Genomic DNA, 16,235 nt, shown 5'->3' with positions numbered 1-16,235 from the left:
TGTGCATCAGATTAGCATCTACAATATTTTGGTTTTCAATTAGTATATTTTTTGACATTGAAAGGTGTAATCTAGAATGTGTTTTAATCACAGGAACTGATATAGATTTGTGATTTTCAATATGTTAATATTTGCAATGTATATCGCATACATTGAGTTCTTGTGGAATCAAATATCTTATTTATTTCAAGAAGCATTTATTCTTTAAAATTGATTTATAGCACTAAATATTCACAGGGCTACACATCACAGACATGCACACATAGTCTAGCATCTGTGCTTGCTGATGTTACTATACAATACACATGTGTAAATGACTGACTCCATTACACAGAGAGAATTACTGAAGGTGAGGTCAGTATCTTTATACCAGAATGCCACTTGTTATGATGTCTTGTGGAGGTTTTAAAGGTACAGGCTTGTCCAGTCTGGAATCCACACCCAAATACAAAATCCTCCCTTTTCCCTTTGAAGAAGGCGAACCCTTTTTTGATAACGTTGTTATGGACTAGGCCAGACCATTCAAAACACTCTTAAGCAGACAGCCCAGACCGTAACTTTGCAATTTGTTTCGGTTAGTGTACAGTGAAAATTACCCAGAGTAAGTTAGACAGGTTGACTACCAGGTTTTACCACAGACGAAAATTTATTCACAAAATTACACAATGAAACACAAGGAACAGAATATGGAATACCCACAGAACTCAGACTATCCCAAACTAGACTTAATTGTGCTGTTCCGAAAATATACAACAGTCCCAATAAACAAACCCCCTTAAACACAGAGCAAAAAATGAAACAGAGGCTTACAGTTCAAAGTTAGAAGGGCAGAAGGAGAGAGAATTAATGTCCCACCACTGAACTCTTAACTAAAGTTCTGAACAGAACTGCTCAGCTAGAGAGCAGGCTACGCCCCCTTGACTTATACAGTTACTTCTACAAACATAAACGCTTTGGACTAACGTCTTATCTGTTTACATATAAACAAAAAGACCTCCCAATACTCTTTCATCTCTCAATTAGGAGCCAGAATTGGCTGGGTTTATGACCCCCCCCCGGAAAAAACAAGGACATAGTATCCTTGACAAAAGGAACAGCTTTTAGAAAAAAGGACCTGCTTTGTGACACCTCTCTCATTAAGATAATGAACAATCAATGTCCAAAGATGGCTTCATTTTTAAATCCCCTCAAAACAAAAAAAAATGGTTTGTACTCTAAAACACATATGTACACTACACTGACTACACGCATGTAAACATGCACAACCACATTCGAATTCAGGCAATGGCACACCCGCCACCGAACGCCTCCATATCTCATTCGAGTCTCAATAACACATCAGCAATCACGTTTTCACAACCTGCCACATGCACAATTGTCAAGTTGAATGGCTGCAACAACATTGAAACAGTCTGGTATTTCTGTCCTTAAATTTCTCCACGAATGTCAATGGGTTATTATCAGTGTATACAATTGTCTCAGATGTGTTGCTGCTAATATAAACACTGAAATGAGGTAATGCTAGCACCAAGCTCAAAGTCTCTTTCTTCACCATAGAATATTTCTGTTGCTGAACATTCAACTTCCTGGAAAAATACCCAATAGGTCTTTCATGCTCCTGCAGGAGCACTGCGCCAACGCCCACATCACTGGCATCAATAGCCACTTTGAAAGGCTTCATGTAATTTGGTGTGGCCCATACTGGGGCAGTGGTTAACACAGTTTTTAGGCTGTCAAATGCCTTTTGACAGTCTGCTGTTGACTGAAACTTCTTGCCCTTTTTTAACAATTCAGTGAGTGGAGCAGTCACACTGCTAAAATTCGGCACAAACTTTTGGTAAAATCCACTCAATCCCAGGAACTGTAGTACTGCTCTATTCGTTGATGGTATGGGAAATACCCCAATTCTTTTGATTTTGCATCCTAGCTAGGTTTACCACCAAGCCTGCCTTCTGAAGTTGATCGAACAAGTCCAATAAATGTTGTAAATGTTCCTTCCGTGAGTGACTAAAAATCGCCAGGTCATCAATATACACCAGACAGTTGTGTAATCTGGCATTTACCCTATTATTTAGTCTTTGAAATGTGGCTGGAGCGTTTTTCATACCAAATGGCATGACTTTGAAATGACACAGTCCATTTCGCATTACAAAAGCTGAAATTGCCTTTGCTCTCTCTGACAGAGGTACCTGCCAGTAGCCTCTGAACAAGTCCAACTTAGAAATGTAAGCTGCTTGTCCCACTTTGTTGACACAGTCCTGCTGTATCGGTCTTTGTAATGGCATTAACTTTGCGATAGTCCACATATAACCGTTGGGTACCATCTGGCTTTGGCACCATGACTATGGGCGAGGTCCAGTCACTGTAACTCACTTTGATTATGCTATCTTGGAGCATGCATTCTACCTCCTTCTGAACCTGTGCCAACTTTAGAGGGTTAATGCCAATAAGGATGGTGCTTAATTGGAACAGCATCTCCTATATCTATATCATGCATAATTAGGTTAGTAATCCCCAGTTTATTTCCCCATATCTCCCCATGTGATAGTAATAAGTCTTTCAGGTCATTTTGATTTCCTTGTGGAAGGTAACTCAATAATTTATCCCAATTTTTGACACCTTCCTTGTTGTCCAATTTGATTTGAGGAATGTCCAATTCAGAATCCTCTGAATGTGGTTCTTACTTCTGTGCTGTAATCATTAACATCTTCCCCTTTTGCTTTCCTTCCCTATCAAAATGCCTTTTGAGCATATTCACATGACACACTCTATGAGATTTCTTCCGGTCTGGAGTCCCTATCAAGTAGTTTTCCACAATCAATTTCCTCTCAATTTGATAGGGTCCATTAAACCTTGCTTCTAAAGGTACTCCTATTACTGGAAGTAACAGCAATACCTTATCCCCGATGGCAAAATTGCGCATTTGTGATTTCTTATCCGCTTCCTGTTTCATTATACAATTATACGATACTTTTAAACATTGTCTAGCCAGCTCCCCAACTCTATCTAATCATTCTGTAAAATTTGACACATAGTCCAAATGTGTGGTCTCTGAATTCTGAGTTATTAATTTCTCCTTAATCAATTTTAATGGTCCTCTTATTTCATGCCCCAAAATTAATTCAAATGGACTGAATTAGGTTGATTCATTTGGTGCATCTTTGGTCACAAAAAGCGCATAAGGAACTCCCTTAACCCAATCATCTGTGTGGTCCTAACTATAGGCCCTCAATATGGTCTTTAGTGTTTGATGCCATTTCTCTAGCACTCTCTGTGATTCTGGATGGTACGCAGTAGATTAAATTGTGTTATTCCCAAGCTTATCCCTAACCTCCTTGAATAGTTTGGATGTGAAGTTTGATCCTTGATCTGACTGTTAGCAATCCGTACCTAGTAAAAAATTTAAATAATTCTTCTACACCCTTTTATCTATGTTATTGCACAATGGAAATGCCTCGGGAAATCTAGTCGACGCATCCATTATTGTTAATAAATACTTACTCTCACTTTTTGTTTGAGGTAGGGGTCCTACGCAATCAGTCAAGACTCTTGTGAAAGGTTCCTCAAATGCTGGAATAGATATTAAAGGTGCAGGTTTTATTACTGCCTGTGGCTTTCCGATTAGCTGACATGTATGACACGTCTGGCAAAATTCAGCTACACCCTTGTGTAGTCCAGGCCAGTAAAAATGTTTTTGTAATTTGGCCTGTGTATTCCTCACCCCTAAATGACCTCCAAGTGATAGCTCATATGCCACTCGCAGCACCTCCTCTCGATACCCTACTGGCAACACAATTTGATGAACTTCTGCCCATTTCCCACCTGCTTGAATATGTGATGGTCTCCATTTCCTCACTAAGACATCATTTGTTAAGTAATAACACACAGAGATGCATCACCCTCTGTCCATGTGTATTCCATTTGCTATAACTGCTTTAAGTTCTCATCTTTCTGGTGTAACTCACTAAGCTTAGCAGAGCTAAAGATACTTGCATGTTTACCTATTTGATCCTGTTCTGTCCCACTTAACTGATCAAAACACGTTTCTGATAATGCTACTTCAGCTTCCTTATCTGTGCCTTTTGATTTCTCCCGCCTCAATTTATGACTCTGTGATCTCATTACTGCACAATCAGGGAAGATTCCTGAATAAATGTCCTGCATTTCTTCAGTTGCCTGCATCTCCACTGGCTTTTCAACTAAAGTAGGCAGCACACTTCCTGGTGAATCAGCTATATCATTTGCAAGGGCAAATTGTATTCCTGGAGCTGAGAGCTTGTCCAGTACTCCTATCACAAATTCTGCACTCTTCTCTGACTCTCTAGCCTCACTTAATATAATTGAGCTCTTTTTGACTCACCATGAATTCCTGTTGCCAGTACCTTACTGGCAATAATCCTTCAGGGATACATATCTCCTCTTCAGTCAGCATCACAGACTGAGAGGATCCTGTGTCCCTTAATATTGTAACCTCTTTACCTGCAACTCCTCGCCTATGTGAATAAACTTTACCTTTGCAGGTATTTTTGTTTAAGCAAATCAGGCACTTCCTCCTTAATCAAGCTCTGATGTAGCTTTCTAGCTTCCATTGGGCTTTCTGTTACCATGTCAACAAAACTTCCAGGCTTGTCCTGTTTTCCTTCATCTGGCTTTCTCCTAGCCAACCAACACTGTGATTTCATGTGATCTACTTTGTTACAATGAAAACACCGGAGCTTTTTACCTTCTTTATCCCCTTCAGCGGTTTCCTTTTTACTTTGTGGTAAGTTATCCGTATGATCTTCACTGAGACCTACCTTTCCCTTTCCTCATGAGGATTTCTCTTTGCCCCCAGTTTCTATCCCTCACGGACTGGAATTGATTCTGGAAGCCAAACCATGTTTTATGGACCAGCTCATAATCATCAGCCACTTCAGCTGCTAACCTCGCTGTTTTAACTCTCTGCTCTTCCACACTAAGATTACCCTCAGCCTTTCTCTCCAGCCTTTTAAGCTGACTTTCCTTTTTAAATGTCAGTTTTTGAGTTCAAATGCTCTCTCTTTTTCCCTCTCTTCTGCTTTTAATCGTAACTCAAACTGTTTCAATTCTGCTGCCATTTCCTTATCTCTCGCCTCTAACTCAAGCCGCTTCAATTACAATTAAATTCTTGCCATCTCTATAGATTCTGAGGTGTTTCTAGCAAGTTTAAATGCTGAGCTACTGCTGTAATTTATCTCCCCCTTCCACACAGAATGAGGCAGCTCCAACCCCAGCTTGTCTGCTAATTCCTGCAGCTTGGCCTTAATCACCTTTTGCAAAACTGCTAAGTTCACCTCGTCCACCTCCACAAAACTGTTAGTGACTGAAAGAGCCATCACTATCCCAAACTTTGTCTACCCAACCAAAACGACACCCGAAATAAAGACACTAGCACCTACCATTCGCTGTTTAAAATCCTGCAAAGAGCCCCCAATCTGTTATGGACTAAGCCAGACCACTCAAAACATTCTTAAGCAGGCAGCCCCAGACCATAACTTTGCAATTTGTTTCGGTAAATGTACAGTGAAAATTACCCAGAGATAGTTAGCCAGGTTGACTACGAGATTTTAAAACAGACAAAAATTTATTCACAAAAAATACACAATGAAACACAAAGATCAGAATATAGAATATCCACAGAACTCGGTCTATCCCAAACTAGACTTAATTATGTTGTTCCAAATATACACAACAGTCCCTATGAACAAACCCCTTAAACACCGAGCAAAAAATGAAACAGAGGCTTCCAGTTCGAAGTGCAGAAGGAGAGAGAATCTAGCAGCCTGTTTCCACACTGCCCACTGCTGAACTCTTAACTAAAGTTCTGAACTGAACTGCTTAGCTAGAGAGCAGGCCACGCCCCCTTGATTTTTACAGATTACTTCTACAAAGGTAAAAGCTTTGGCCTAAAGACTCACCTGTTTACATATAAACAAAAAGATCTCCCAATACCCTTTTATTTCTGTACCAAACCCAGCCAATTCAGAGCCCAAACTGTTTATGACCACTCTACAAAAAACCACGGACACAATATCCTTGACAAAAGAAATAGCTTTTAGAAAAAAGGACCAGCTTTGTGACAATATTTACAAGGATGCATATAGATTCATTGCCTCTATACATCCAAATAATACCTTGTTGGACATGTGAAGTGACCAGATCTGGTTCTTATAAAGTTATCATAACTTGGTGTTGTAGCTTCCCTCAGTGCTACCTGTCATTACAGATTTGTTGAAGAAGTGTGGTATGTTGTCTGATTGTTGTCTGGTATGATATTTGCAGTATCTGAGTTGTCATCTTGTGTGATGGTTGGTTGATGATATACAGGCCAGATAAATGTACTTACCCACAGGATTTGACCATTGCTTACTATAAAGTTAGATAACCTAGCACACACGACAGCAGAGTATCTTTCCATGAACCTATGTGTTCATGCGAAAATCTCAAAACCTGTATATTCTTTGTTCTTGTTCAAGTTAGGATACCTGTGTTTACAATTTTGTTTGTTGGGGAAATAAGTCTTGTGCCAAATCATTTAAAACAAAATAAGTCAGGAAATGTTTACAAAACAAACAATAACAAATGTTACAAAACATTTACAAATGCCATGCAAGAACTGTAACAAACACTACACTAGACAAACAGGCAGAAAACTAGCCACCAGGATACATGAACATCAACTATCCACAAAACAACTCGTGACTCTCTCTCACTAGTATCCTTACGTACAGATAAGGAAGGGCACCATTTTGACTGGGGCAACACATCCATTCTAGGACAAGTCAAACACATGAGAATTCCGAGAAGCATGGCATTCCAACCGGAACTCTATCAACAAACACATTGACTTGGATCCCATTTACCACCCCCTGAGAAAAAGAACAGGAAATGACTTCACCATAGGAAATAATGTCACCACATGAAATAACATCACCAACTCAAGGAAAACTAAACATATAAATAGAAAACAGGAAGCACCAGCACTGTTTTGTCTGGAGGCTCACTAAAGATGTTACTTAATATGGTGATGAAACGTCTGAAAATGAACCTTCCAGCTCAGCAAGCAAACCTACATCCAGAATAATTTCAAGGCTGGGATGTTTGCCAGAAGGGGTGAGGTGCAGAGAAATAGGAGCACGTGCTGGATTGTGCCTTCCAACCCCTCTACAAGCTGCTTTTGAGGCAGCTAGTACCCTGTGGAACACCTTAGAGAGTGGTGTTGGTAAGGAACAGGGCAGTGGAATGTGCAAAAGATTGTACATGGCTTGAAAACAACCCTTGAATGTGTGCAGGTGGTACCCTGCGGTCTCCCAGGTACACCTTACAGTTTGTTGTGGCGAGGGGCACAGGGAGCCTGAACCATCACACTGGCAGGCTGGGTCTGACCGAACCACCATTCGACTGTCTCAGTGATGTTAAGTGGGATAGCCATCAGGGGAATGCCTCCCTTAGAGTGGACAGGAATATGGCCACACACCCAGCAGTGGGAGTAATTATTGGCCCGAGTCATGTGCAGAAAAATGTTAATACGCAGCTCCCGCTTGACAGGGGCTGCTAGATCCCCTGTTCTCTATTAATGCGAGCAGGGTGATGAGGAGCACAGGGATTATTTCTGGCACGTTGCAGTAGGCAGGCGAAAGGTACTTCCGTGGCTTTCTCTTCGGGTTCCTCAGGTGATGGGGCCTTCTTCTAGCATGTGGTGTGTTTCCACTCAGGTCTTCCTTCAACCTTGACTGCAGTCAAGGAATGGGCCATTCCACCGAGGAGAAAGAGAAGTCTTTTCAAACGATTTGATCAGAACATAATCCCCAGGGTGGAAGGGATTCATTGGGTCATTACTGGGGGTGGGGATGGCCTCCTTGAACAGAGCATGGTTAAGGGCAATCATTTTGCTTAGGGCTTTAACATAATCTAGCAGGGTCTCATGCGTCAAAAAGGAGTACCACACCCACCGGGAATTTGGGAGGTCAAGTCCCAGTTGGCATCAGCCGCCCCATTAGGACCTCAAATGGGGTCAGTCCTATTGTTCCACTGACCTGGCTCCATACGGTGTAAAGAGCTAGGGATAAGGCCACAGGCCACGGTAGACCTGTGTCTTGCGTGATCTTTGTTAGAGTGTTCTTAAGGGTTCCATTCATCCGTTCCACCATCCCTGAGGACTGGGGTTGATATGGAATGTGATATTTCGAGGCTTCTGAAGTAAAATGTGTATCCCTATCGCTGTTGAAGCTCTCTGGGACGCTGAAACTAGGGATCACATCCTTCATGAGACATTTATTTACAGTTCTAGCATCGTCTTTTCTCGTGGGGAAAACCTCGATCCGCTTGGAAAACATGTCAATCAGCACCAACATGCACTTAAAACCTTGCCTTGGGGGGCATACGCACAAAATCAATCTGAACGAGGTTAAAAGGGCCATTAGGAGCTGGCAGGAGATCGAACTTGGCCACTGGCCTGGCATTGTTATTTTGGAGGCCTATTGATATTAAGGCCTGAACCGCTGCAGCTAAACCTGGCGCAGACTACTGTTGTTGTACTGCATGTATCATCCCTCTTTTTCCTGCATGTCCAATGCCATGAGCAGCTCAGGTGAGGACATGCAAGAAGGATTTGGGGCCGATAATTCACCTATCTAGGTGTAACAGGAGTCCCAAAACACAACTCTCGCAGGTGCCTATGCGTGACCAGCTGTCTTTTTCAGCTGGCGAAGAGTGCTGTTGTGCGTCTCATATATCTTCGACTAAATCTAAGCAGTTATTTTCCTTGACTATTTTTAGGGCTTGAGGGAGGCCTATTGTGGGGGCCACTGCATCTTGTCTGGTGCCGTGATTGGCTCTAGCGTTGCCCTGTGAAATCGGGTTATCACCGGCGGTGTGGGTGGTGCATTTGATGATGGTGATAGCGGAAGGGAGCAGGATGGCCTGTAAAAGATTATTAAGGAGGTGGGCATGCTGAAAGGGTTTGCCAGAGGAAGTAATGAAACCTCTATGTTGCCAGAGGACACTGAAATCATGGACAACCAAAAGGCATTTCGGGAGCCAGTGTAGATGTTAGCAGACTGCTTATTGGCAAGAATATATGCTCTGGTGAGGGCAAAGAGTTGTCTGCCTGAGGCAAAGTTTCTTCTGGTAGCGCAGCGGCCTCTAGGTCTTAAAAGGGGGTGCAGATTGCGTAGCCTGCTCGCCTCTGGTGATCGGGGGCAGAAAGAGGAGCCATCCGTGAAAAGAATGAGATCCGGATTGTCGAATGGGATTTCAGAAAGGTCAGGCCATGAGGTCACAGCCTCTTGGACTGTGTGCCCACAGTCGTGGTCGTCTGAGGGGGAGTTCTGTAGGACAGGGAGAAGAATGGCCGGATTTAAAGCAGGGGCACGCTGGAGTGTCAGGTTGGCACGCTATGAATGATCTCATAGCCAGTTTTCATTGAAGCTGTAAAATGTTGAGTTGCTGCTGAATTTAGCAACAGGGAGACAGAATGAGGAACAAAAAAAGTGCATGAATATTCAAGCACAACTGGGGTGGTGGACTTTTCTACCATTATCGTGGTAGCTGCCTGAACCGCAAATACCTTGGCATTCCCCTTACAACAGGTGGCAATTGTACAGAATATAAAGCTGCATGACATCGGAGAACCCCATGCTTCTGTGTTAAAATTCTGAACGCATAGCCCTCCTTTTCATCCACATATAGCTGAAACAGCTGCTTGAAATTGGGGATGCCGAGGGCCAGGGCCAAGGCCAAAACCCGTGTCAGTTCATTAAAGGCCAACAGCATTTCAGGTGTCCGGGTCACCTGGGTTTGCTGTTTCGGCAAGGAGGCTTCGCAAAGAGGAGCATCAATGACGAGGTAGTTGGGTATCCAATAGTTAACCATTGCCCAAAAAGGACAAAAGTTCAGTCCGCATAGTAGGGGAAGAGAGTGCGGCGATACAGTCGAGAGACAGGGAGCGAAGGCCATACAAGAGTTTGAAGCCTAAATATTGCACTGACAGTTGGCAGAGCTGCATCTTTTCAACAGAAACCTTCTGGTATCATATCCTGGTATCAGGCAATGGAGCAGGGCAATCATATCTTGCAAACAGGCAACAGGCGAGTCAGAGGCCACTAACAAATTGTCAGCATATTGAACCAAGGTACTGTTAGGCGGGAGGTTGAGATCCTTGAAGATCTGGTGGACTGCCGAGATATACACAGTGGGGCTGTCCGTGTACCCTTCAGGAAGCTGAGTCTATGTATATTGGCAACCGCAGTGAGTAAAGGCAAAAAGGGAGAAAAAGGCTGAACAGAAATAGACAATGGTGAAACAAGTGGCTGAGGAAGGGAGGCTAATGAGGACAGCGTTCATATCAGGTACCACCTACTAGCACGGGACAATGATAGCATTAACGGCCCTCAGGTCCTGCACAAAGCGCCAGCGACCTGGCTTGCCTGGTTTGGGAATGGGGAAGACAGGGGTGTTACAAGGGCTGATAGTTGGCACCAGGATGCCTTGTTGGAGGAGAGAGACAATAACAGGTTTAATACCTTCCCGGGCAACGGATGACAAATTGTATTGCTGAATGGATGGCAAGGCGGCACCAGTTTTAAAAGTGACCGTACGAGGCGGCGCAGAGAGCATCAGGCCCCTGTGATTGGAATGTCGGGAGCGTCCGAAGCAGCAAAGGGTGTCATAGGAGGGAGGTGGGGGCGGAGTGTGTAAGGTGAAGATGAAGCTCACGATCAAGTAGCAGCTCATAAGGCAAAACCCCTCCCCGTTGTGAATAAGCGATATGGATAAGAGCCCGGGTCTGCGGGATCTAGGGGTCTGTTGCAGAATCTGAAGCCTGTACACCATGGGACCTAAATCCTTTGAGTGTCGGGGGCATTTACGATGACAGCAACACGAGGTGAAGAACTGGGGTCAGGCCAGAGAAATGTGCGCTGAGTGGCATCCAGCAGGACCTCCACAGCCAGCCCTTCTTCCCCAATAAAGTAGAGCACCGTGAGCGTAAGCGTAGAGGGCATTTTAAGGTGGGAATCCGCCAGTGCCAATTAGGACGAGTCAGTGTGTTCGAGGAAGGCAGCAGCACAATGAAGGGAGCACAAGGGTTGATTGGTCTGAATGATCCATTGTAGAAAGGTTTGGAGGGAGAGACAAACAGGGCAGCAAGATGCAGAAGAGGGAGTTGAGAAACGAAGCTTGAGTGGAGTGGTTGGAGAAAGACCATGTGTAGATGGAAGGGGTAGGAGGAGATAAAGTGGGAGGAGTGTTCATGACCAAAAGGGCTTGTAAAAGTGGGGTAGCGGGAGTTCCAAGGTGAGGTAGTCCGGGGAACAATGGATGGAGGCATTGAGTTTGCAAAGAGTTTGTCAACTGAGAAGGGCCACTGGACAGGAAGGGAAAATAATAGCAGTGTCTGGGACCGAGCGAACCCACTTGGATGGGCACATGGGTTGATAGCGATTCAGCCATAGGCATTCCAGAGATACCCACAGTACGGGCAGTAGTGGAGCTGAGAGGAGGTACAGAGGATTGGATGGCTCCGGAGTCTACCAAAACCAAGACAATACGAACTCCCCCATCTCAACATTCAACGTTGGATGCTCAGGTAGGGAGTGGGAAAGTCCTATCGATGCGGCCTGCAGAACCTGCCTCATATGGCAACATGAGGTGGAAGGGTTAAAAGGAAAAGGGTCCTGAACAGTGTTGGGAGCCTGGTGAAGCTGTCACGGAGGCTAAGGTGGCAAAGAGTAAAGCCAGTATTGTGCCAGGGGCTGGTATTGTGCCAGGGGCTGGTATTGTGCCAGGGGCTGGTATTGTGCCAGGGGCTGGTATTGCGGCAGGGGCTGGTATTGTTTCAAGGGGTGGTATTGTGTCAGGGGCTGGTATTGTGTCAAGGGGTAGTATTGTGTCAGGGGCTGGTATTGTGTCAGGGGCTGGTATTGTGTCAGGGGCTGGTATTGTGTCAAGGGGTAGTATTGTGTCAGGGGCTGATATTGTGTCAAGGGGTAGTATTGTGTCAGGGGCTAGTATTGTGTCAGGGGCTGGTATTGTGTCAGGGGCTGGTATTGTGGGAGAGGCTGGTATTGCGACAGGGGGAGGGCGGAGTGTTCAGACCGATAGTTGCGGGCCGAGTATCCTAACTTCCCACATGCCCTGCACCTGTCTCTTTCCTTTTATAGTGACCTGGACAATTTTGGTCCCAAGCCTGTGCCATGCAAGGATAAACCACCCTTGGCCTTTCACAATCAAATGATCCCTGTTGGTCCATATTGGAGAGGAAGGAGACGACCTCCTCCCAGGTTTTGGTGGGCCAGTTGAGCTGGTGAGATTTAAAAGCCAGGGTGTGTCGGGATTGCAGGCAATTAAGGAGAGTTTAAGGAGAGGAATTTTCTGTTTTCCTGAAGGGCAATTCCGACATGAGACTCCCATGCTTCCCTGAATCGAGCCGGGAAATCGGGCAGCATCTCATTGGGCCTTTGCATGCAGTTAGTGATCGCGCTAAAATCTGAGCATTGGAAGGTGGCCTTCAAAATAAAAGGCTTCATCGTTTTGGCCTCAAAGGTTTCCCATGAGTCATGGGAAAAGTAAAGGAATGCTTAACAGCAGCACAGTGGGAGCCGTAAGCGAGGTACAGCAGAATGCTAATGTCTTGGGCAGCGCAGTGGTTAGCACTGCTGCCTCACAGCACCAGGGACCCAGGTTCAATTCCAGCCTTGGGCAACCGACTGTGTGGAGTTTGCACATTCTCTCCATATCTGTGTGGGTTTCCTCCGGGTGCTGCAGTTTCCTCCCACGATCCAAAGATGTGCAGGTCAGGTGAACTGGCCATGCTAAATTGCCCATAGTGTTAGGTGCATTAGTCAGAGGGAAATGGGTCTGGGTGGGTTACTCTTTGGAAGGTCGGTGTGGACTTGTTGGGCCGAAGGGCCTTTTCACACACTGTAGGGAATCTAATCTAATCTAATTTTGGGGAAGGCAGTCGTGAATATCATAAATTTGGAGGAGCCATTCATAAAATGGAGCTTTAAGGGGTCCAGAGCATACCACGGACCTCTGTGTGAGTACAAGGTTTTAAAAAGGGGGTTTCCCCTATCATAACATGGGGAAGCTGAATGCTGAGCTGAGCAGTCATACTGCGGGTGATGAGTTGCTCACCTGGGGCAGCAGCAGGGGAGATGACAGCGTGAGATGTATAACGCGGGGGTTGTTGAAGAGACATGAGATGTATCAAGCTGGTATGCTGGAGGAATCACCTGGGGTTCCTCCCTGCTCAGGCACAGTTTACCCAGTGCCCCCTCCCCCCTTCTGAATGTATAGTGAACTGGACTGTGTAGCCTCACCTGGAGTGCTGTCAGTCTGAGGGGCAGTGGCCAGGCACAGGCAGGTAGTGACAAGAAGTTTTGGGGAATTGGGAGGTAGAAAGCAGTAGCAGCAGAGCAGTGGGGAGGTGAGGTGGCAACAGCAACAGCAGGTACAGGGGAGGTGGGCCGGTTTCCTTAACGTTAGAGGGCTGGTGGCCTTTTGCAATCTCCTTAAACCTAACAAGACACTGTAACATGTAAGCATGGCCCCATCCAGGATCCCCATACCTACCCGCAATGTTCGTCTTCCAATAGTCAATCTTTTCCAATATAAAGGAGCCATTATATGGCCAATTCCTGTTAGACCAACCATATAAGTCAGAAGTAAATGGAATAACATATCTGCCATCGTCCGTCCCTTTGGACACAATGTCAACCAGTGACCCAGGTGGAATGAGAGGGTCTCCTATCTTATTTCTGTGTTATAGCATTTACCGTGTCGCTTCAGGGTCTTTGTGGGCAGAACCAGAGGACCCGGGTGCCCTTCACACCAGGACAAAGCAAATTTGTCCCTCGGGGGTGCAGCCCTTCCACCTGCCGTTTGGAATTCACTGACCCCCACTGAAACCTTACCGGTCCGTGGCGTGAGTCTGTAACCTGTAAAAAAGAACAAATAATACCACACAAAGACAAACTGGCACAGGCACAGCTGTCAATAACTCAAGGTCACCTGAATTTGGAAATTATTCTTGCCAATTCCCTTCTTGCCACAGCGTCATTCTGTAAATCAGCCTGTTAGCTCAGATCAGTCTCTCATGCCCTCCCCGCAACCCTCAGGACTGCGGTCTTTCTGGTTCCATCTTGCCACAGCCTCTTTCCCTTTTCCCTTCAAAAAGGGAGCAGCACGTTAACTCAGGACCAGATCACGCAGACTGCCGAAATTTTAAATCTATAGTTCCCCTCTCGCTTTCTAAAAAGCTAATGCCAATCAAACAATTTCACTAGTCGATTCAGGGGCATTCCTCATACACGGGCCCAAGGGGAACTTTAATAAAGCAGATTCGGCAAAGACCTCGTAAAATAGCAGCAAGAGGTTCAAGAAAACCTCGTAAAAGAGAAATCTTGCCAACTATGCCAAACTGTTGGGGAAAAATCTTATGCTCTTATACAATTTTCTCCCTTATTTCTACCAATGTTTTGTGTATGTGATTGGGTGGTGTGGGAGACAAAAACTTGGTACCTCTATCAGCTAAATTAAGGGCTTCTGGTGAGAGTTTCTTAGGGCAGCACCACATAGATATAATGTAGCTATCTGAAACTCTTGACAAGTTTTACATTTAATGATCATGGATTTTACAGAATAAACAGTGCATTTTGAAAGACTGGTCAACTGAGGATAGTGAGGAGAAGGAATATGTTACACACCTGACTTCCTGCACATCCTTGAAAGATACATGAGTATACTCTGGACCATTGTTGGACACAGGTTGTTGAGGTACATTGAATGTGGTGAACATGTCAGCAAATGTTGCACTAATGATAACTTTGATTTGCAATACAGAAAGGAATTTGGTGGAATGAAATTGTGTCCTTGAACATAGAAAGTATCAGTTGCAATCTTTCAGCACAACTCAGAAGGAAACTTGTATGGAATGAGTTCTCAATTGTTGAATTGGCATGCTTCACCCAACCTGATTAGTTGTTGATGTCTTCATTAATATTGGACCTACATATCGATTATATGCCAATTTTTTCACGCAGAGGATGGTATGTGTATGGAATGAGCTGCCAGAGGAAGTAGTGGAGGCTGGTACAATTGCAACATTTAAGAGGCATTTGGATGGGTATATGAATAGGAAGGGTTTGGATGGATATGGGCCGGGTGCTGGAAGTTGGGACTAGGTTGGGTTGGGATATCTGGTCGGCATGGATGGGTTGGACCATAGCGTCTGTTTCCATGCTGTACATCTCTGAGTCTATGACTCTATTTATTGTTTCTGTGCCCGTGTAACCTAAATGTGTACGGTCTACATATCTTGATATAGGGCTTGTAGAATTCTTTTTTGTCTTTAAAAATTAAATTCTTGGTAAGTCCTAGTTCATCTGTAAAGAACATTCTATCTCAGCAACCTGTAGGCTGTGTTCAGATCTTCCACTCAGGATGGCCTTTTTGAACTGTTGCAGCTAGTCACCATCTTATTTGACTTGCTGAGTTGGCTTTGCTTAGCTATGACCAAAACATATAAGCTTGATATTGAGAGCTGGAATCTTTGGTATTGTAACTGCAGATTTGTCCAGTCGTAGATCATAATATGCGGATCAGTGCACACTAGCAGACCAATGATGAGGTCTATCTGCATCAATGATGTTAAGGATTTTGAGTGTCTATCCTGAGGACCCATACTGATATATAAAACAGATAATGCCAGTCATACCCTTTCTAAGTAGCTTATCTTATGTGAACTGCACAACATTTGCCAGTTTGCTGAGTACACGTTAAGTAAGGGGATGACATTTGTACTTGCACCAGTGCCAATCTTGGCAAGTAGTGCATGTTGTTCATTCCTTTTCAGACGTTTTACTTGAATGGAGATAAAGGCTTCAGCTTTTTTGACACTGTCTATGTGGTGTGACAAATTAGCCACATTAACTATCTGGCTAGAGTCTGTAAGCTGTAACATTAGTTACCTCTTGGATTTCGTTAACAGGCTTGTGTGCCATTGATGGAACTTTGGAAGCTTCTTTGGCATCATTCCTTGGTTAGCCCCTCTTCATATGTTTTTGTGGAGCAACTTGTAATGTTTTCTCTGAACCATTGGAATTCTTATGCATTTTTTTTAACTCAATGTCCTCTTGTACAACATAGGTTGCATAAGTCACAAAATGCTGTACACGGTCTTGATAGGTGAGACAAGCTACATCTTCTGGAAGATT

General features: G+C 44.4%; 1 protein-coding gene across 4 annotated transcripts in view; it reads left to right on the top strand.

The window, feature by feature from the left end:
* The window catches only part of LOC140481240 (serine/threonine-protein kinase Nek5-like), a 95,429-nt gene that overhangs the window by 64,946 nt on the left and 14,248 nt on the right, over positions 1-16,235 (top strand). The gene's annotated exons all lie outside the window — the stretch shown is intronic.

Source organism: Chiloscyllium punctatum, chromosome 9 (assembly GCF_047496795.1).
Source record: "Chiloscyllium punctatum isolate Juve2018m chromosome 9, sChiPun1.3, whole genome shotgun sequence".
Classification (NCBI taxonomy): domain Eukaryota; kingdom Metazoa; phylum Chordata; class Chondrichthyes; order Orectolobiformes; family Hemiscylliidae; genus Chiloscyllium; species Chiloscyllium punctatum.
The sequence above is the reverse complement of the archived record's forward strand: the minus strand, read 5'-3'. Positions and strand labels throughout refer to the sequence as shown.